General features: G+C 36.1%; 1 protein-coding gene across 2 annotated transcripts in view; it reads right to left on the bottom strand.

Annotated features, from left to right (window-relative positions):
• Nucleotides 1-23,693, bottom strand: part of LOC122142368 (reticulon-4 receptor-like) — a 91,309-nt gene that overhangs the window by 48,601 nt on the left and 19,015 nt on the right. The window contains exon 1 of one of the 2 annotated variants that reach the window (XM_042752797.1): nucleotides 11,545-12,331. The exons of the other annotated variant lie outside the window; for it this stretch is intronic. The gene's annotated coding sequence lies outside the window, so the exon portion shown is untranslated. Of the gene's footprint in view, nucleotides 1-11,544; nucleotides 12,332-23,693 lie in introns of those variants that run through there. 2 annotated transcript variants of the gene reach the window in all.

Genomic DNA, 23,693 nt, shown 5'->3' on the forward strand with positions numbered 1-23,693 from the left:
TTTATTTTTGCTGCCGTTCTAATTGTGAGCATGAAGCTCAAGTTTGCCCCCTAGTGTTATTCCCTAGAGGAATTCAGTTCAAATATAAATGACCCCCTTCCCCCTCAATGCAATATCCTGCAGATAACTTTGCCTCCACTCAGCATGCCTGATCATATGATTTTGTGCTTATGAATTATGTAACACCTTTGAGTTGATGAGTTAGTGGTTTAATATGCAGTCACTCTATTCCTTTACACCAGCCCTTTACTGAATCTAAGGCACTTAATGCAAAACGTTGCTTGAGGAAAACTGGATTTTGCATGTCTCGTGATACATGGCCGAGAGTTATTATGGAAAGAATGACAAACCAGTTCAGCTTAAGTATGATTCTTACGATATCTGACTTAATATTTCTTCCTACTTTTAACATTTATCACACCTTAACCACACTGAGCCTCATAATACAAATAAATAAATTGAGTAACAATTAAAATATTAGGTATAATAAAATAACAATGAATTTTCAAGAATGTATTTAAAATCTTATAATACATAAATATAATTTTGGTCATGGTTAATTCATGTTCGTTCATAATATATATTTTTGTTCATTGTTAGTTAATGTTAAAGAATTGCATTAACTATTGCTCACATTTAGAATCTAAATTATTACAGTAAATTATTACCAAAAAAATAAAACTAAAAAAAATAAACTCATTGCATGCATGCACGTTATAGGTGCAGTGTGGGTAATTTTTCTCAGAGTTGTAGCAGTACTGCTGTGTTGAGCAGCAGGAGCTGGAAGTGGTTAGGAACTCCAGTAAATTTGTAGCAAGATGGACTAGAGCTCATTAGCAGACCCACATGGAATCTACCACCACAGAACTCTGCAAATTTCAATCAGTTATACATATTTATACTATGTCTGAATACCTGATTCTGATTGGCTGGAATGTGTGCATTAAAATCGTTTAATACACATGTTCCAGTCAGTTTAATTTCTATATTAATGCACTGCCTTTACTGAAGTGCACACACACACAAACACGTTGGTATACTGTAGATAGTTGATGGGTCCCCTCTCAAAAAACTTTGTGCATTTTTAGATTTTCCACAAAAAACAAACAAACACCATTTACTATGTTTTTTTAAGCATTTTGAATAACCTGGATACAAGAAGTGTCCTCATAAACCACCTTCACATTGTAATACCTATGTCATAATCATGTAATTATACATATTCTGTCCTCATAAAACACTCAAACCGATTTGCACACACACACAGAGACACACACACACAAAGACAGAAAGAGAGAGACACATAGAAACATTCAGGAGCACAAAAATATATTTCTCTGAACATAAATTATATTTCTCTTAAACAAGGGGGTAACATCACTGTTTTTGAAAGAATTAAACTTGCAGCTTCAGTATTAGCAGAGACGCTGCACAGATGCAGATAATTCACAAAATGTTAAAGGGATTGTTCACCCAAAAATGAAAATGTGATGTTTATCTGCTTACCCCCAGGGCATCCAAGATGTAGGTGACTTTGTTTCTTCAGTAGAACACAAATTACGTTGCTGTAATTTGCAGTCTGCCGTTGCACTCTCTCAGCTGTTCAATGCATGGAAATGGTAACAAAATTTATGAGAGTAAAAAAAAAATATGCACAGACAAATCCAAATTAAACCCTGTGGCTCGTGACAATACATTGATTTGTAAAGACACAAAACGATCGGTCTGTGCAAGAAACTGAACAGTATTTATATAAATTTTTTACCTCTGATTCACACAATGTCCGAACTGTTAGAACTCTTGTGAACGCACATTCACAGCAGCAGGCGCCTGAGGCATCTTATTCTTCTTGCTTGCTTTATGGTGGATCGCAGACTTATAAGTGCATTACCGCCACCTATCTCTCAAATTGATCATTGACACTCTATCTACAATCTTAATTAAGAGTGTCAATGGTCATATGCCTCAGGCGCCTGCAGCTGTGAATGTGTGTTCACAAGAGTTCTAACAGTTCGGACTGCGTGAATCAGAGGTAAAAAAAAAAAAAAAAACTATATAAATATTGTTCCGTTTCTTGCACAAACCGATCACGAGCTGCAGGGTTTAATTTGGATTTGTCTGTGCATGTTTTTTTTTTTTTTTACTCTCATAGATTTTGTTACCATTGCCATGCATTATACAACTGAGAGACTGCAACGGCTGGAGTTAAAAATCATAATTTGTGTTCTACTGAAGAAACAAAGTCACCTACATCTTGGATGCCCTGGGGGTAAGCAGATAAACATAAAATTTTCATTTTTGGGTGAATGCAAACATCAATGACAGCTGGTGAATGACCATGATATAAGTGGGATAGGAACTAAAATTAACATTCACCAAGCCCCAAATGTGAGTAAAAATAAGTAATAACAACAGGATTTTCCATTTATATTCAACGACAGAAGAAAATCTATCTATAGTATTTTTGTATGCAGCATGATTTTCCATTTATATTCAACGACAGAAGATAACCAAGAGCACATCCCTTTGCAGACCTTACATTCACATATTTAAGATGTGCTGTGTTCATATCTTGATGCAATTAGATGCAGTGTGAAAATCACACCCATCACACTTCTGACACATTCTGCAGTGTGAGCTGAAACTTATGGATTTTATCTGCACTTCCTCTGTTTTTCTATTGGCAAGATGGTGTCAAGGGAAGCAGAATGGCCTGCAGTGGATGACAGATCCATTTTTGACTCTTCCGTCATGCTTATTAATGACTTTTTCAGCCTGTTGCAAACCATGTAAGTTCTTTACATAGCTATTCTCAATGCTTGTGACTGTCAGTTTCAGAGTCTCACTAGGGGTATTCTCAGCCCTCAGTCTGTTCACTGACCGTCTGATGCATTTTGCATACAAAAATGGCAAGAACTGGTTGAAAATCAATACTTCCTATCTGACTGGCTGGTGCTGTACAACTCAGTAGCAAGTAACTAGATATCCATGTGCAGACCTGTATATGAGTTATGCCTGTAAAATAATACAATATACCATTCAAGTGTCTGGCGTTGGTAAGATTTTGTAACGTTTTTGAAAGCCTGCATTGATTTGATTAAAAATACAGTAAAAAAGTAATATTGTGAAATGTTTGAAATGTTTTTATTTTATTTTTTATTTTTATTGTAATATTTGTTTTTATTATCATTAAATTTATTCCTGTGATGCAAAGCTGAATTTTCAGCATCATCTTCAGTGTCACACGGTCCTTCAGAAATCATTCTAATATGCTGATTTGCTCCTCAAGTCTCCTATTATTGATGTTGAAAACAGTTGTGCTACATTATGTTGTGGTAAATTATTATTATTATATATATATATATATATATATATATATATATATATATATATATATATATATATATATATATATATATATATATATGAACTGGTGCATATCCTACACACAGACAAAAATCATTATCATCATAAATTTCCACCAATTTCTTTAAGAATTTTCTTTTCTGTATATTCAATTGCAGACCAATGATGCTGTGCACTTTGGAAATGAGATCACAGCCTATTAGTGTAACATTGATTATTTCAGATGAACCCGCACCTAAATGTCTGGCAAAAACAAACTATAATGGCTCGTTGCCACCGAGCGGTACGGTTCGGTACAGTACAGTATGGTACGGTACGCAGTTATTTCTGTTTCCACTGTCAGAAGTTGTGAATTGTACCAAATTAGGGAACCGTACTGTACCACTTTTTTGGTACCCTTCCGTTGGGGTACCTAGCACCACAAAATGTACCAAAAGGGTGGAACTAAACTCATCGCAGAATGTTGATTGGTTTACTAGAATCGTCACTTTTGCGTGATACAAGAGGATAAAGCTTCTCCTTCACTCGTTCCGCTCTGCTGTCCATGAATGTTGGGCTTATTGACATTAAAGTGTGCAAACACAAACAAATATAACCGTGTATTTTATCGTTTTATATCTTCACACAGATAATAGCCATTTCTCAATATGCGTTCTTGTCTGTTCTTATGGACTTGTGAAACGTCATTGCCCAAAAACCCACGTAATTTGCTATGCCTATTTCGCTGCTCCAGGCGATCACCGGGTGTTCAGTGCTCATGTATCCGCCAATAGCAGCCTTAGCTCGTCTAGTCCTTCTGACATTTGCTGCTGGCTCTGATGTGATTAAACATGAGATACAGTTTGTTTTGGGTTGGCTATATTTAATAGACATTTGTGGTTTAATGAATCTATTATTTGTTCCTGGTCATATCGTTTTGGCTGAGCACAAAGTTGTTTAACTTTATATATTTAATTTGAACTTTACCATAGCACTGACTTTGTAGCATACGTTTGACTGTTTGCTTTTGTCTTTATTTCCTCTTATATAAGCCTCTTATACTTTGTACTTATACTTTTATAATGGCTTTTATTGTTCATTAAAACTGACTTTTAACAAAAAGAGGAAGAGTTGTGCTTATTGTCGCGTTCATCGTCGATTGCTACTTTCCGGCATACACCACGCCTACCAAGTAAGGGTACTATTGACAGTGAAAACACAAGCCTGATCAGGGTTACCTGTACCGAATTGTACTGGACTGAACTGTACTGTACCGTACCGCTCAGTGGAAACGAGCCATAATTGGTCACGTGTCAGTCAGGAGGTCTTTTCCTGTCTATAACTGGCCCTGTGTCCGAAATCGCCCCCTATACCATTATAGGGCACTGATTGAGGGGACAGCCATTTTTAGTGGTGCCCGAAACCTTCAAACATTCAATCCCACAATGCACAGCAATAACAAATGTACAACTGATGTATGCTCAAAGGCTAGAGAATACCCATAAAGCACTGTGAGAGTCTCATGCCGAATGAATTGCAGCATCTCACCAGAAGATGACACCTGCAGATGAATCATCCATTCATACTAATAATTAATTGTTTAATTAGGGTTTATACATAATTTCATTTACTCTTTCAAGTGAACTGTATTAGTGGCCTAATGTAGGGAATAGTAAATGAGGTTATAGGGAGGCAATATCGGACTCAGCCCATGTTTTCTAGTCAGCAATAAGCGACATGGATAGTCAAAAATATGTTTATGTGAGACTCAACTAGGTTGCTCATGAAAAGAGAAATACAGCAATCCTTGTGCATAATGTGAATGCGGCAGTCTCATTCCTGCCACACTAATTATAATGATGAATCCGTATCTATCACGGAGGCTTAACTGAGTCATGCCCTGAGTTACGGTTAAAGAAACAAAAGCTTCAAAGCCCACTAATGCCCATCTCGCATACTTTAGGACCACTCTCTGTGCTGGAGGCATCTAACTAATGACTGGTGTCGTTATTAGCAAGGATGGCCACGACAAGCACATTCATTCCTGGCCCATTTATCATTATACACTGCCGCTGGCTTTGATCTAGAGGTAATAAACACCTTGCTTTATGTTTTTTTTTTTTCATTGGAGCGAGGCCTCACGTTCCAGGGCAACTTGTGGGTCAGTCGGTCAGAAAGAGGTGTGTGCGCTGGGGAAAGGGTCTGGTGTTGCATGTAAGTTGTTTTGTCTGTGCTTAAAGACCCGTAACAGCCTTACTCTCACCTGCCAATAAACAAATATGTAAACCAGACTTGTCTACGTCAAAATGGACTTTTTGACCTGACAAAGTTGTGCCAATAGATGCTTAATAAAATCAATACCCCTGTAAACAAAATACAATGCGATCAATAATCACATTTCTCAGAAGAATCCGGCCACGAGTGACACAATGACTTCTTTTGCAAACCTACACATAGATTTACTATTCATTTTCCACCTGATATGAAGTTTCATGCACTAAAATGAAGCCAAAAGTGTTTTTAGCTTGCTGGAATGAGTTTTACAGGCAATTTCACTCTTTGAGCTGTCAAAATCTTTGTAATAAGGAGATGAATGTGACTGGCTGTTAATTTCCTTTGTGAATGCGTGTATCCTAATATATTAAAGGGATCCAAAAGATATGACTCAAATGCAAAAAAAAATGAGTTCTATTATAAATTGTTATACATTTCTGAAGAGATATATTGGGAGGATGAGCACTTGTTTTCAATAGTGTGGTACTGAGCGCTTCAGTGGAGTAGTATATCACCTAGCAAATGTTCTCAGTCAATAATTCATCATTTATTTGTGAATCAGTCCTGAAAAGCTCAATCTGTACTATGAATATGAATGTCCCTGGAAAATTGTACTTTGCCTGTAATTGTACTTTGAACAGTGGGATGCTGTTGCTTTTTCATGGACAGTTTCATCTGTTCCACTGTTGTTTTTCATAAGTGGAGAAACAGATCTACTGTCCCTACAGAAAGACATTCAGAATCCCACAAACAGGAAAGGAAAAACACAATCATCTCTAAAGTCCTTTCAGAAAAAACAAAAAAAACACATATTTACACATCCACACACACACACACAAAAAAAAAAAAAACATCTTACCAACATATATGACAACTATTTTATTTATTTATTTATTTATTTTATTTTTCTCATTTGGGTTTACAAATCTGAAATAGATTACACAACAATAATGTACTGAAAATAATGTTTTTCTTTCTTTTTCTTTTTTTTTTTTACCTTATTTTTATTTGTGATGATAATTTCTGTCTGTCCAAGATAATATTTATAATAATAAAAATATATTTAGAAAAATATATGTAAATGCACAAATATGTACAAAAGAATGAAACTGATTACACAACAATAACAATAATAAACTTTTTTAACGGGAAAAAAGACATTTTATAGACTTTGTTTTTAGAATTTCTGTCTCTCATAATAATAATAATAAGAAGATGAAGAATTAAATAATCTACTCTAAAGTAATAATAAAAGTAATGCTAATAATTATTATTATTATTATTATTATTATTATTGAATAATGTGTAAATTATTGTTTAATATGTTAAAACGTTTAAAATAATAAATACATAAAAAATTATAATTAAAATAAATAGTAAAGGTTATTTCATACACGCATCTAAGAAAACTGAAATATACACTTCTGCTCATGGATATCGTGTTTACTTGCTAACTACTCCTACAACTTGCCTCAAACAAAAATGAAAAAAGAAAAGTTTTTCAACTATGCCCCTGGTACCCTTCTAACGTTCACTTGTTTTGTGCACTTTCTGAAACAATCATATTGTCCAAGTTGGTCTTTTCTGAACTATTTTTCATGTTCAAAGCAAAAATTGAGGCCTTTTTTTTTCTGGTTTGAGATGCTCTCTCGGATAGTATTAGGGTTAGGGTTGGGTTCGTAATTAGGCATCTTGGGAAATGCTTGCCAAACTTGGCTGTTTTTCAGTCTCCTCCACGACGACGTGAGTGATTTTTGATCAGCGGTTATTGATGGGCGCTCAGCCATTGTTCTCCTTCTCTAGCTCTCATCGCCGCCTTCTCATTATGATTCAATAAAGCATAGCAAACAAAGGCTGAGATTCCTGATACCTAAACCTATTATCTCAGCATCTCAGGCGTGACAAATTGGTTCAGCTGGAAAAGAAAGGGAAAATATTCCAGATCAGCTATAGTTTAGGAATGAGCATCAAATAAAGCACATCTGGTCAACAAGGCTTTAGCAAACTTTGGTTTACAGCAATTGAATTCAACTGAATTTAATTCAAAGGTTCTTTAATCCAGCGAAATCATGCAAATCACCATCAATCCCATTTGATAAACTTGAATGGCAAAATCATAGACAATGGAAAGTCACACTATAGTCTTTTCTTTTCCTTTTCTGTGATGCTAAATGAACACCGCACAACAGTGGAACATTGGCATTGATCTGAAAAAGCCTGAACAGAGTCCATTCTGTGCTTTAATTAATCTCACACATGAAGGCTCAAGCCGCTTTTTACACAAGTCTTGTCATCTGTTTGAACGGGAACTAAATCCAGTTCACAAAATTAACATGATTACCTGCCCTTTCACAGATTTCAGAAGGCCATTTCAGCTATTAGGTCAAGTTACAATTTACATCTGAGCGCAACTAATCTGCTACAGTGCACATCGGAAACGAGAGGAGCCAACCTGATAATCCACAAAACAATTGCATGATTTGTGAAAGTGCAGCCGGGAGATAAACAGACCTATTTGTTTGCTCTGCTGCAGGTGCACGTGTGTGTATGACAAGGGATCTGCATCATTCTGGTAGATGTTGCTTGCAAAGACACCAGGTGGACCAGAGATAGATGGAAAATACATGGAGTGATGCTTAGGGCGGCAAAATATCTAAAAAAAAATGTTCAAGATATATTCACAGTGATTTGGCTAGCAAAAATAAAATTAACATTTTAAACACTGTGATGACTTGTGATGATAATCATGAAAAATTAAACACATTTCACACATATTATTGTATTATAAAAACAAACAAAAAATGTTCACAGAATTCTCTGCATGGTCAATAAAAAAAAATGTGCATGAAATTCAATATTTATTTATTTATATACACTAATACAAAAAAAAGACGCTTGGGATAGTTGATAAATTTGTCACTGCTGTCATCATGAAAGTTTATCCTTTGCAAGTGTTTTAAGCCTTGCTAATTAAAAAAAGAAAAAAAAAGAAAAGATAACTATTCAGTACTCGTGTGTTCTGTGTGTTCTGTGTGTACAGTGCACATTCTTGTGCTTGAACAGACAAATACTTACAAAAGTATGTCAAAATACCCATCTTGGCGAGTAACTTTGTAGCTTTAATAATGACTAATCTATATTTCATTTATACAGTGGGGTACAGATGCATGGTCAACTGGCTATGTTTTGTTTATTTCTGTTCCGGGCTTGCACACAAACTGCTCTGCAATCATTTTCCAAAATGTCATTTGTGTGCAAATATTACGAAGTGTGTAAGCGGCCGTTCAAAGAGACCAGAGACACTGAAGATAGATGTAAAGATGAGAAAATACTATAGCAAGCAGAGCAGCTCACTGTTCCCAATGCGCAAAATTTAGAAAGAAAATCCTAAATAATGAACTGGGAGTTTATATGAATGTGTCTCCGAGGGGAACTTACTGCCTTCAGAAAAGCTTACATAGCGTTTTCTTTTCATCTTGCCTCTGTATAATGCATTCAGTGTTAATAAGCCAGCATCACTTTGTTTACAGCGGTAACCAAGGAAACACTGTATCGCTGCTGTTCCATTAGCTCCACCTGCTGTCAGAGAGTGAATTTGCATTCTCATTCAGCCTGTTTGCTGTTTTTCATGAAGCATAATTTCATTTGTATCTTTATTCTATATTTTCAATTGTGCTATTGTCTGAAATTTGTTCATTTGCTATTATTTACTGACTGTTCACTCTTCTTTAATAATGTTTGAACTTTATATTTGTTAGGCTAGTAGTTTTTACTGTGGTATCGAAATTGGAAACAAGAATTGTCAAATTTAACTGGTATGTAAAATTTTGGTGTCATATGAGCTTATTTATTAGAACAAAAGTTAACTTGGGTCAAAAACAACAATATCAGCAACTTGTACAGTATATGTTACAATTCTGAATTTTCCCCTCATAGATCTGAGAAGAAAAGTATGAATTGTGAGATATAAATTTTGTATTATTATTTCATGAAGGAAATGGGCTTCCATATATATCTACATACTTGTCAATTGTGGTTAAAATAGTGAAATAGTAGAATAGTAGAAAAAAGAGGGGGAAAAACACTTTCAAGTCATTTTAGAGCAAACATTTAAATATAAAGATATTTACTACACTTTGTTAAAAGGCTAAAAACACTGAGATATAAAAGTTTTAGCTTTATTGCCCAGTCCTCCTACTTCTCTTAGATTTGTCTCTGTTCCTCTGCCCATTTCTGTGTTGTAAACAAGTTTAGATCCTGTTTCTGTGAGATTTTTAGCTGTCTGTTGGGTAACATCAGAGCTTTGGGCCAGAACAAACCCTCTTTAAATGACTGAGATGCTATCAGAGGCTAAACCCTCCTTATCGTCGCCACCTTAAGTGTACAAATCAGCCTCTGAAGATTACAGGGAAGGAGGTGTGTGTCCAGCCCTGTTCTTTGCATACATGCCAGAAAAACTGTATAATAGGGAGTTCACACTGACAAAGATTTGCAGCAACAAAGCAACTGGCTGTCATTTGTTTTTAGTGAGTGTTGAAGGAGATTCAAGGTGACATGAGCAACAATAACTGCTGGCGATGTGACAAAGACGAGCAGAATTTTACTTTATGCAAATGAGCTCACCTGATCCACCACCAGTCAACTAATCATATATAAAAGTGAGAATAATTGCAAGCAACTGGTAATTACATCAGTGTAGGAGTGCACAGCCATAAGACATTTACTAATTTCTCCATACCCTTTATATTCCACTAAGGACAGCAGAGGGGAATATTACCACACAAAAATTTAGGGTCAGTAATAAATAAATAAAAATAAATAAATAAACTATATATATATATGATTATTATTATTATTATTATTATTCAATCATTAAATGAATACTTTAATTCAGCAAGGATATACTAAAAACGTGAGAGTCAAGAATTTTAAATTGTTACAAAAAAAAAAAAACAATTTCTAATAAATCATGTTCTTTTGAACTTTCTAAGAATCCATAAAAATAATAATATAATAAGAAATTATAAAAGTTTATTGAGCACCAACTGAGAAAATCATTTTTAATTTAAGTAATTATTTCTGAAGAATCATGTGACATTGAAGATTGGAGTAATAGCTGTTAAATACATAGCAAAACAGAAGCAGTTCTTTTAAATTGTAATAATATTTCACAATATTACTGGTTTGCTGCATTTTTTAACAAATAAATGCAGCCTTACTGAGACACTTCAGACAAAAAAAAAGTGATTGAATGATAGTTTAAATAATAAAATACAAAACTAAATAAATAAATAAAGTTAATTAATTAAAAAAAAATGCTTCCCATATCCTTTAGTTTATCATCCAATTAAATTCCATTTTTATTGGGTGCAAATTTACTAACGAACTACAAATTGGACAGATTGCATGATATTGAAAAAATAAAAAATCTAATATAAGGACAATAATGTTTTTTATCAACCATAATGTGTTTCGTTTTTGCGCAGTAAATGTCTGCCTATATATTTCAATATTAAGAATGAAATGTTGAATTGAATGAAATGAATAGAATAAAAATAACATTCATGGTAATAGCAAATGTCTGAGTCTGAAAGATATTTTTGTTTTATTTTGTACAATAAATAAGTTTTCTACTATCATGAAACAAAATCTTTGGAGACAAAATCTTCTCTGCTTCTTAAAAGCAATGAAATATCCGCATGGCTTGCTGTTGATTTGTCATCTATAAAGGAAACAGAAGAACAGACTCTACTTCTCGGAAAGACTCGGGTCATTTAATGTGTGCATCAGCCTGTTAGAGATGATATATTTGTTTGCAATAGCCGGCATACTTTTGTATAGTGCAGAGAGAGCAACACTCGTTCAGTCGATTCTGAGAATCCGAACAGAGCAATAAAGAAGGCTGGTTGTGTTATCAGACGTCACCTGGGCTCTTCTAAAGCAGTGGCACAGAAGATGAAGCTGGTGAAATCGGAGTCCATCCAGAAAATACTCTCCTGTCCTACCCACAGCACTCATCCTGGAGGACCTTTAGCCACTGGCTTGTTCGACAACAGTTATAAAAAAACACTACTGGGGAAGTTTTTCGCTGGTTGCCATCAGACGATACAGCACTTACTTATCTCCCAGTTGTGCACGCCCTCACGTTACTGTGAGCTGTCAACTGGGCCTGAAGTAACATCGCACGTGTCTCTTTTATCTCGCTCTGTGATGTCTTGCGCAAGAAGGAACACTGAGCTGTGTGTTTTGCATTTGATGTTTTCTGCTATTTTGCTCTGAATTTCCCATCAGGGATCAATAATGCACATCCATTTCTTGCAAACTTTTCACACTTTCACAGAAAAAAGACCATTTGGCAAGAGAGGGTTGCAGGGCAACGAGATAAGACTATGCTAAGAAACGGCAAAGTCATGGTGAGTGCAGTACGTGCCCAGAAACTTTGATAGCGATGAATAAGAGAACGGCTCAGGGAAATTCAGTTAGCAATTAAGGATCTCTAATTGAAGAATAGTAGAAACCGCAGAGCAGTGGTTCTCCATATAGGCAGCTCTGCCACATTGATCTGGGCCAAATTAAGATTTTCTTTTTCCTAAAGGGAATTAATTCTGGTACTGGAGGAATAGTTTAAATACATTTCACATGTTAAAGTGGCCTGTAATACAGCTTATCATGAGAGATAGTTCTTGTAGCTCAACTGATAAAACATGATTGTAGCAACACTAAAGCCATGGGTTTGATTCCCAAGGATCATACAAAGTGAAGCAATGGCTCAGTTGACATGCAGTACAAAAAATATAATAAAAATAAAAAAATAAAATAAAATAAAATATACATACATACAGGTGCTTCTCAGTAAATTTGAATGTTGTGGAAAAGTTCATTTATTTCAGTAATTCAACTCAAATTGTGAAACTTGTGTATTAAATAAATTCAATGCACAGAGACTGAAGTAGTTTAAGTATTTGGTTCTTTTAATTGTGATGATTCTGGCTCACATTTAACAAAAACCCACCAATTCACTATCTCAACAAATGAGAATACTTCTTAAAACCATTAATGAAAAAAAAAAAACATTTTTATTGAACTGTTGGCCTTCTGGAAAGTATGTTCATTTACTGTACATGTACTCAACACTTGGTAGGGACTCCTTTTACTTTAATTACTGCCTCAATTTGGCGTGGCATGGAGGTGATCAGTTTGTGGCACTGCTGAGGTGGTATGGAAGCCCAGCTTTCTTTGACAGTGGCCTTCAGCCCATCTGCATTCTTTGGTCTCTTGTTTCTCATTTTCTTCTTGACAATACCCCATAGATTCTCTCTGGGGTTCAGGTCTGGTGAGTTTGCTGGCCAGTCAAGCACACCAATGGTCATTTAACCAACCAGATGACATTGCAACCAAATTCAAAATTGCCAAATTCTGCTGGAAAATGAAATCAGCATCTTCAAAAAGCTGGTCAGCAGAAAGAAGCATGGAGCGCAGTGACTTTGGTTTTCAAAAAACACAATGGGCCAACACCAGCAGATGACATTGCACCCCAAATCATTATTCATTATATATATATATATATATATATATATATATATGTGTGTGTGTGTGTGTGTGTGTGTGTGTGTGTGTATATATGTGTGTATGTATATATATATATAAACACAGAAATTTACACAGTCACCATACTGTGGGAATTATGATCATGCAATATTAGCTGACTGATGGATCGGCAGAGAATCGTCTTTCCGTAAGTCATTAAGAAATTACGGTTCTATACTTGGCTGACCATATTTTAGTTGGGGGGGGGGGGGGTAGAGATGACTGACAAGAGCATGCTGGAAGATTTGCTACTCAACAGATCCTGAGCTCATTGACAAATATCCTATCTTGTAAAATGTGGTTGTGAAATTGAAAGTGAAATTGAACAGGGAGCGCTCATTCAAGTGTGATTATCCACATATCGAGAGCGAGACTGAGTGAGACTGGACTCAAAAATCTTGGGAGCGGAACATACACGTTGCTGGAGAGCTGTTCAATGAGGGGGTGCATAATCTGGCAGGGGTGCAGAATTTGGCACAACACTTGGAAAATAAGGACGTATGGTAATCCTATCTATTCTATTTAAAAAAAAATATGAGGTAAACGTGTGAATACATAATGTGCGCACTTTTGGAGTGAAAGAATGTGTGTTGTGTAGTGAAGCACTGTTCAAAAAGAAATGGAAGCAAACGCTATTGAATATGTGCAGGTTTGTGTCACGTTATTCTATTTAAAATATAATTAACTCCTGATTGATTGTGCATTTCTGGCAGAAATAAGAACTATAAGGGTCATTGTAACTAAGTATTATCATAAATAGTGGTCAATATTCGAAGCTATGTAATCTCAAGGACAAATTAGAATATTTATTGTAAAAATGCTTCTGTAACAGTTGCCAAAAATAATGTATATATTTATAGCTCCAATATATAGAATGTGTATATATATATATAGGGGGGGGGGGGGTATGTATATGTATGTATGTATGTATGTATGTATATATATATTTCTGTGGAAACTGTGATGCATTTTTTTCAGGGGTCTTTAATGACTAGAAAATTCAAAGACAGTAACATTATAAATTATAAATTGTAACATTATAAATGTCTTCACTGTAAGTTTTCATGTTATATTTATAATTAAAATATTGATATACATTTTATATATATATATATATATATATATATATATATATATATATATATATATATATATATATATATATATATATATTTATATATATATACAGTCGTGGCCAAAAGTTTTGAGAATTACATAAATATTAGTTTTCAAAAAGTTTGCTGCTAAACTGCTTTTAGATCTTTGTTTCAGTTGTTTCTGTGATGTACTGAAATATAATTACAAGCACTTCATATGTTTCAAAGGCTTTTATCGACAATTACACAACATTTATACAAAGAGTCAGTATTTGCAGTGTTGGCCCTTCTTTTTCAGGACCTCTGCAATTCGACTGGGCATGCTGTCAATCAACTTCTGGGCCAAATCCTGACTGATAGCAACCCATTCTTTCATAATAACTTCTTGGAGTTTATCAGAATTAGTGGGTTTTTGTTTGTCCACCCGCCTCTTGAGGATTGACCACAAGTTCTCAATGGGATTAAGATCTGGGGAGTTTCCAGGCCTATGGACCCAAAATTTCAACATTCTGGTCCCCGAGCCACTTAGTTATCACTTTTGACTAATTTCACGGTGCTCCATCGTGCTGGAAAATGCATTGTTCTTCACCAAACTGTTGGATTGTTGGAAGAAGTTGCTGTTGGAGGGTGTTTTGGTACCATTTTTTATTCATGGCTGTGTTTTTGGGCAGAATTGTGAGTGAGCCCACTCCCTTGGATGAGAAGCAACCCCACACATGAATGGTGTCAGGATGCTTTAGTGTTGGCATGACACAGGACTGATGGTAGCGCTCACCTTTTCTTCTCCAGACAAGCCTTTTTCCAGATGCCCCAAACAATCGGAAAGGGGCTTCATCAGAGAATATGACTTTGCCCCAGTCCTCAGCAGTCCATTCACTATACTTTCTGCAGAAGATCAATCTGTCACTGATGTTTTTTTTGGAGAGAAGTGGCTTCTTTGCTGCCCTTCTTGACACCAGGCCATCTTCCAAAAGTCTTCGCCTCACTGTGCGTGGAGATGCGCTCACACCTGCCTGCTGCCATTCCTGAGCAAGCTCTGCACTGGTGGCACTCCGATCGCGCAGCTGAATCCTCTTTAGGAGATGATCCTGGCGCTTGCTGGACTTTCTTGGACGCCTTGAAGCCTTCTTTACAAGAATTGAACCTCTTTCCTTGAAGTTCTTGATGAACCTATAAATTGTTGATTTAGGTGCAATCTTATTAGCCACAATATCCTTGCCTGTGAAGCCATTTTTTTATGCAACGCAATGATGGCTGCACGCGTTTTCTTTGCAGGTCACCATGGTTAACAATGGAAGAACAATGATTTCAAGCATCACCCTCCTTTTAACATGTCAAGTCTGCCATTCTAACCCAATCAGCCTGACATAATGATCTCCAGCCTTGTGCTCGTCAACATTCTCACCTGAGTTAACAAGATGATTACTGAAATGATCTCAACAGGTCCTTTAATGACTGCAATGAAATGCAGTGGAAAGGTTTTTTTGGGATTTAAGTTAATTTTTCATGGCAAAGAAGGACTATGCAATTCATGGATCAATAGAAGGACTATGCAAATTGCTCTGATCACTCTTCAGCAACATTTCCAAGTTCCAATATTTATGTAAATTCTCAATTATTTTGGCCACGACTTATATATATATATATTTATCCAATATATCCAATATATATATATATGCTTACTTTTCTTTTTAGGGGCACAGTCAAAAAATTCAGGAGCACCTTCTGATCAATAATCAAAATAATCACAAATCGGAATTGAGCAGTTGCAATACACAGTGTGGACAGTCAATAATTTAGATCAGTTTCCAATCGGATATGAACAAAAATCAGATTTAGACTGACAGTCATTACACTACGATCCCAGGCCAGGCCATCTGTTCCTAATCATCAAGCTTCATTCACCACCAGATCATTACCTTCACATTAAACCAGCACACCGAAGAAAGACCAGTCCACAAGAAACAGTCACAACTAATTTAAAAACACTCAGAATTCAATCCAGTGAATTTTATGTTACAACGGAAACCATTATGACGTTATCAGTGAAGTGCATCAGCCAAAGCAGTAAGGAGATGCACAGTCTCGGCTAATGGTGAATATCCAGAACCTTCCAGCATCTCTGACTCCTGACGTTTATCTAATGTACTGGGACGTTTATTGTAGGAAGCTAAAACTTCAACTCTGCACTCTTTAGTAAGCAAAACTGCTGCCTCTGAATACGTTTGCCTTCTACAAGGATGTTTTTTTCCCTTTTAATAATTCTGCTGCTTGATGGATAAACAATGGGTTCTGTGCTCATGCATTCACAACATTTATTATGCAAGGACACTCTCAAGGAATTTCAAATTAATCCAGAGCTGTATTACAGTTTTAACTGGGACTGTTGCATCAAGGAACACCAAATAAACTCTTAGATCCCTGATAAAAGACTTGACTGTGTGAATGTGTGCATTCCTCTGATACATTAATGCTGCTTTCTCAGTTGCATTTTCTGTGTATTAGTGGTCCCCTTTAGTGTTACAGGCTAAATAGATCAGTAATTAGCCAAAGAGCGGCTTTCTCTGTATGTTTTCCGCAGTGATGCATCGTGAATGTGAGTTTTAATGGTGGTTTAGACTGCATGGTATCAATAGATGGATAAGACTTTTAAAGGTGCTGGTCAGAGAGGGAGAGGGCGAGATAAAAGCCGAGTGTTGCATGAAGGAGTGGAACATCAATATTCAATGGGCTCTGGAGAATCCTCTTTTGAGAGTTTCTCCTCTGGACCTGAGTGCACACACACACACACACACACACACACACACACACACACACACACACACACACACACACACACACACACACACACACACACACACACACACACCTGCTTGTCCTCTCTTTCTCTGTTCTGGTCTCTCTCCCATTTCAGAGTACCTCATACACTCTTTCCATCTCTCAAGCACTACAAAAATGTATTTTGAAAGTTTTCTGTGCATTTACCATGATAATACCATGGTTTTATTTGAAGTACTATGAAATAACAAGACTATTTTGACAGTTGCCTGGTAAAATCCTGATATTATTTAAAAAAAAAAATTCTAAAACATTTAAAATAGCAATACCACCGTATTATTTGAAGTACCATGAGGAAGCATTTTTTTTTTTTTTTTTTTTACTACCTTTACCTTTACCACAGCAATACTATGGTATTGTTTGAAGCATCTTGGAATAAGAATAGTTAGCCAGTTAACATGATGAAATCAAGATATTATTTGAAAAACATTGATAACCATGTTTTTGGATATTTACCACAGAAAAATACAGTACCTTAAAACAATCTTTTAAACATATACTATAGTAATACCACAATATTATTTGAAGTACCTTGAAGAACCAAGGTTTTTATTATTATTATTATTATTATTATTATTATTATTATTATTATTATTGTTATTATCATTATTTGCACATTTACCATGCTATGGTACTGTTTGCAGTACCTTGGAATAAGAAGGCTAGTTTGACATTTACAATGGTAAAATCGTGACATTATTTGAAGTACCTTAAATAGTAATACCTCTGTATTATTTGAAAATGCTTTAAAAAGCCACATACCTTGAGGAACCATGTTTTTCGGACATTTACCACAACACTACTATGGTATTATTTGAAGTATCTTGGAATAAGAAGAATAGTTTGGCAGTTAGCATGGTGAAATCATAATATTGTTTGAAGAACAATGTTTATTAGACATTTGCTACTGCAATACTATGATATTAATTGAAGTACCTTGGTGAACCATTTTTTTTGAACATTTACTATTGTAATACCAATGGTCTTTCATATTTTTTTTATATATAAGACCACATTTTTAGGACATTTACCAAGATAATACCATGGCATTACCAGACTTCTACATCCTGATTGTCAATCCTATATTTCAAAGTACGATTCTATGCCTATCTAAAACATCACTTTACCATGGTACTGCCACTGTATTTTTGCAAGGTATTTTGGATGATAATAATTAGGGCTCTACTCTGCTCTGTTGTCAATCAAGGATATTTGTCTAATGATTAAATGATCATCATTTGCACAGCTGCAATATGTTACATCTGGAATAGTCTGTGATACAAACATAAATAGGCCACCGTCTTCATTAAAATCTAAATGCTAAAAGGCGTCTAGTATGCAGGGCCAAAGCTATACAATAGGAGCCCATAGAAGATGTTGACAAGTGTACTAGTCTGCTGAAGAGAAAACACATGTACATGCACGCAATGTCAAAGAAAAAACAAGTCAAAGGTCAAAAATAGTCTAATACAACAGTCTAACTTAAAAGAAAAGCTGTTATAAAATATGAATGCGTATTTGAAAATGCAGGCTGTCTCTGAGTGCAGCTGGTATTTGGGTTATGTTGTGGCTGTTACACAACCGTGTGTGGCATAAACAGACTTCACTAAAATAGAATATCACTTTTCTCTAAAACACATGCTATACACTGAAAGTGAGCAACATGACAAAACTTGAACAGTCATTATAAACAGTAAAGTTGTCTGCTTTGTATCAGTTAGTTTCAAGTAGATATCCAGTAGTACTATAGTAGTAATATATGCTGCATTCATATGCAGCAAAATAATCATCCTAAGAAATTCTGATCACACACACAGTTTTGCATCTATTTAATGAGCACCCAGTACTACAAAGAAAAGTATTTTTAAAAGTGTCTTTCAAAATATTTAATATCACAGACTTTGCCAAATCCAGTAACTAGGCAGGTCTCACATATGCTCAAAAGTTGGAGTGAAACTGACAATTTTAGCTTGTGCTAGCCAGTGTTTTTTTTTTTTTTTTTTTTTTGTATAGTAGTGTAATAGAGTGCAACTGTGATGGTCAGCTTTTGCAGCAGTCTTGGTATTTTTCCTATTTTCATTTTCTTCACAGGTTTTTGATTTTAAGCAAAAAAGTATACGAAAATTGAGAAAAATGACAAACATTCAAGGACGTTCACAACGGTTCATGAAAACATTGTGTCATTCCATATCTTCAAAGTACACAAACACAAAAATAATTATTTAAATTAAAAAAATATTTCTTATAAAAAGGTACATTTACTACTATATAGTTACAGAATTGTTAAACACTAAATGTCTCAGATTTTTACTTCTAGAACCTGACTGTTGCACTCTATATACATGACATGGACTATTCCTTTATATAAAAAATATACAACCACTACGGACCCGCAATTGCCGTGAGTACCCTAACTCCTGCGCTCTGAACTCTTAATGAACATAATCCACCCCGATCTCCATCGGGCGCAAACCACGATCCGGCTAATGCCGAATCCCACCTGCCGTTTCCACTCTGACTGTGGCGGGGTCGTAATAAAGCAGGCCTCATTAAGAGCACATTTGCTTCCTGTGCACCATGGGCTGCCTGTCTTTGACCTGCTTTCCTACTCTCTCTCTTTCAATATATTTTTAGTCTTGTTTCGCTCTCATGTGTTTTAATTTCAGCTGGCATCCTTGAAATTAGAGGAGAGATAAAAGGGATCCAGCGCTATGTTAATATCTCTTTGAAGATGAGTCGAGTTGGCCGTAGAATCCCTGGCTTTTCTCTTCCTGAGCGGAATACTGAATGAGGCGATCCTGCCTCGTCAGCTCCGTCAAGATGCGATCATGAAACCAGTCACTCTCGCTCCATCCATCATGTGGGTATTCTCCTCCCTTATTTATTTACCCTTGCACTCGTCTTTTTCAACAAAAGCGCCTCTCTTTCTGCCTACCTGCTTCGATTCGTCGATCTTCCCTGTCCTTGCGTGTCACTCGGGTCAGTGTGCGATGTGATGGTTTACCATCTTAAGCCCTATTACTTCTTAATGGCTATGCAATATCTGAAAATAAACCTTTCAGCCAGATCTCTGCACTTCCCTGGCAAACAGGCCAACACGTACTGGACTTTAACAAGACATGCATGAATATTCACACTGCTACGGTCTTTGATCAGCTTCCTGACATCTCGTTCTCCTCCACCCTTTATTTATATCTGTTTCTCCCTTCGTCTCAAACACACAATCGCTCATTTCTTCTCTATCTCTCCTTCTGACAGTGTTGATCTATTCCAAATTTTGTGAGCAGCCTTGCTGTCTGCATCCTAACTGAAAAGAAACCTCATAAGTGAGTGATTTGGATCGCTCTAGGCAGCGAATCAGAACGCTGCATATATACTCATCACGCAACGTCCACAAGAGACACCACTCACAATTGATTTCAGTAGAGTTTGACATTGGCATGCTACTAAACTAACAATGCAGTTGTCTAATAAGCATAATAATATAAAATTTTGATTTGGAATATAATGATTTTGATTTCTCTCACCTTGTTCATCTAGCTAAGGACACTATATTTTTGGGATTATCTTCTACATCAGGTATTCTTACATTTTTTTGTTAGCTAAACTACTTTGATCCTATTAATTATTTTATGTAGAAAATTACCAAAAACTACTTTTTTTGACCTTCCAAAAGAGGACACAACTAGAAATCAGAAACCTGTGTCAAATTTCTTTGCATTGCAATTCCTCTTCTTGTCATTGCAATTCAATTCAAATTATCACTTATTAATTAAACAGGGGCCAATTCAGTTATGAATTTTACATGAACCGGGTATCCAACATTTGGAACAGCCTTCATGTCAGCAGCATGCCTAAAAAAGCTGTCTAGATAAGCAGACAAGCGCTTGGAAAATAGCTTCTGTGTGCAATTACTAATCCTGACTTATCAGATCTGCTTGTTTATCACTGCGCCTCTGTATCACTTCCTCCTGATGAACAGTTTGACACGAGGAGATGAGAGATGAGCATGAGATGAGAAACCCCAGAAGAAAACCTCAACATGTAGGGGTACAGCATCTCAACATTTAACATGACAAAGAATGTGTGGCATCAATATTTGACAGTCTATTTCTAAGACATGAGATAAATCCAGCCCTCCCTGGGGTTCACACATTCAATTTAATTTCTCATCAGTGTGGCTTCATTTAAGTAATTTAGACTGGTTGGGGGATGTGTGATAATGTCCATGATCACGGTATGTGTAACTTAAATCATAGCTTAGCTTATATATCGTAATATTTCTCAATTGACAGGTCAAAATAGAATTATGCACCCTGTATGCACAAATACACAATGAAACACAAAGCCAACACACCACCGGCATGCATGTGGCATGAACATACATGCACAAACACACACACACACACACTCACACACACACACACACACACTCCCCGTCGGTTTCCTCTGAAGCATTAGGCTGAGGGTGTAATCGCCAGTTAATTATTCTGCACTTGACCTGTGAGCGAAGTGAGTCGCTTTGGTGCTGCTATCTGTATAAAATGCATTCGTTCAAGCTTTCTCTAATTGCTTTAATTAGTCATGAAGGAAGGCCTGATCTGCTGCTAATTGATAATGATTTAAATAGAACAGCAAATGGCTGGATAAGAATGAGATTTCCTAACAAAATTGGTGAAATACGACAAATTACTTGGAAATCAACCAATCAATCAATCAATCAATCAATCTATCTATCTATCTATCTATCTATCTATCTATCTATCTATCTATCTAACACACACAGCATTTCTGTTATACAGTGCTTGAGAAATTGGTCACCATATAGAAAAAGGTACTATTGATTTTTTTACACACCTCATATGAGGATAAACAGCAAGAGAAATAAACTGTAGAGAACAAGGAAGCCTGGAAAAAAGGAAATGTGATGACTAAGAACATCTGAGCTTCACAGTCGTAGGTGTACTTGTTTGCATATATAATATCTCTCACCTCATTTTCCACTCATATCTCTCCCTTTTTCTCCATAACAAACAACCCGCTGATACATATGTCCGTATTTGTGTGTGTGTGAACCAGATGAGCCCTCTGCACAATCTTACTTTGCTGCAGCATGGACAACCTGCTGGTTCGTCTGGCCGGAGGAGAACTGGCCCCCTGATTAAGCCTGGATTCTCCCAAGGTTTTTACTCCAGTCTGTCACTGATGGAGTTTTGGTTCCTTTCCACTGTCACCTCTGGCTTTCTTAGTTGGGGACAATTCAAGGGGTCATATGATGTGATTTCAAGTTTTCCTTTCTCTTTGGACTGTTACAAGCTGTTTGTGAATAGATAAGATCCCTAAAGTTGCAAAGACTAAAGTCTCAAACCCAAAGAGATCATTTATTTTAAAAGTTAAGAGTCGTCCACGCCCTCCTAAAATGCCTCATTTAAATGCCCCCACATGTCTACGTCACTATGTGGGACTATTTGCATAACACCGGCCAAATGTTTATGCAAAGAAAGAAGGTGTAACTTTTATTCTTGCTGTAGTAATGTTGCCGTCACCGCCATGTCATGGAGATGCTGTGTGTTTCATTGTGAAGGCAAAACTACTTTTTTTGGCCTTCCAAAAGAGGACACAACTAGAACTAGAAACTATCAGTGGTTAAGTTGTATTTACAACACTGTTACAGAACAGTTCAACCCAAATATTCGAGTGTGTACAGCACATTTTATGGAGGACTGTTTCCTGGAAGAGTAGCCTACAATGGCGTCTGGGTTTCTATAAAGTGGGCCAATTCCAACTTTGCAAGGACAGCCTAGATTCTGACTCACAGCCTGTAAGTACGTTTTCATATTTAAAGAATTTGCCACTGATGATTCAAACACGAGTTTTAAGCAGTGTAGAGTAGCGCTTGTGGTTTCTCCGATCACAAATCCAGACATGGTTTTATGTTTATGCTGCACGATATGTAACGAGTAAAAACACAGTATAAGTCATTATAATCAGTAATTATGTCCCCACTGGATGCAACAAATGCCTTGTTTGTAATGGGTTTTATTGGTTTTGTCTTGTCGCGCCAGGACAAGGCATCACAGTATGGTAAGGGGTGTAACATTTCCGTCACATGCTTGAGGTATTCGGCCAATCACAATGCACTGGATAGCTGGCCAATCAACGTACACCTCGCTTTTCAGACCGATGAGCTTTGTAAAAATTGACGCGTTTCAGAAAGGTGGGGCATAGAGGAGCAACAATAATGTACAGAATGTGGAAAATAATGTGTTTTTTTAACCTTAAACCGCATGGACACATTTCATTACACCAAATACACAAAATAGTGTTCTTTTAAGCAACATCGTATGACGCCTTTAATTTTCCAGCGATATCGTCAACTTCATTGCACAGATACTATTTAAACTGAACTAAACAGGACGATGAAAACACTGAATTCAAAGATGAACTGCCTTTAACTGAAAATTTAATGTCATTATATTCACCTTCCTCACTGACACTATAAAGCAACACCATGTAACTTTTGCTCACAGACACAACATGTATTGTTAAAAG

This window comes from Cyprinus carpio, chromosome A5, assembly GCF_018340385.1.
Source record: "Cyprinus carpio isolate SPL01 chromosome A5, ASM1834038v1, whole genome shotgun sequence".
Classification (NCBI taxonomy): Eukaryota; Metazoa; Chordata; class Actinopteri; order Cypriniformes; family Cyprinidae; genus Cyprinus; species Cyprinus carpio.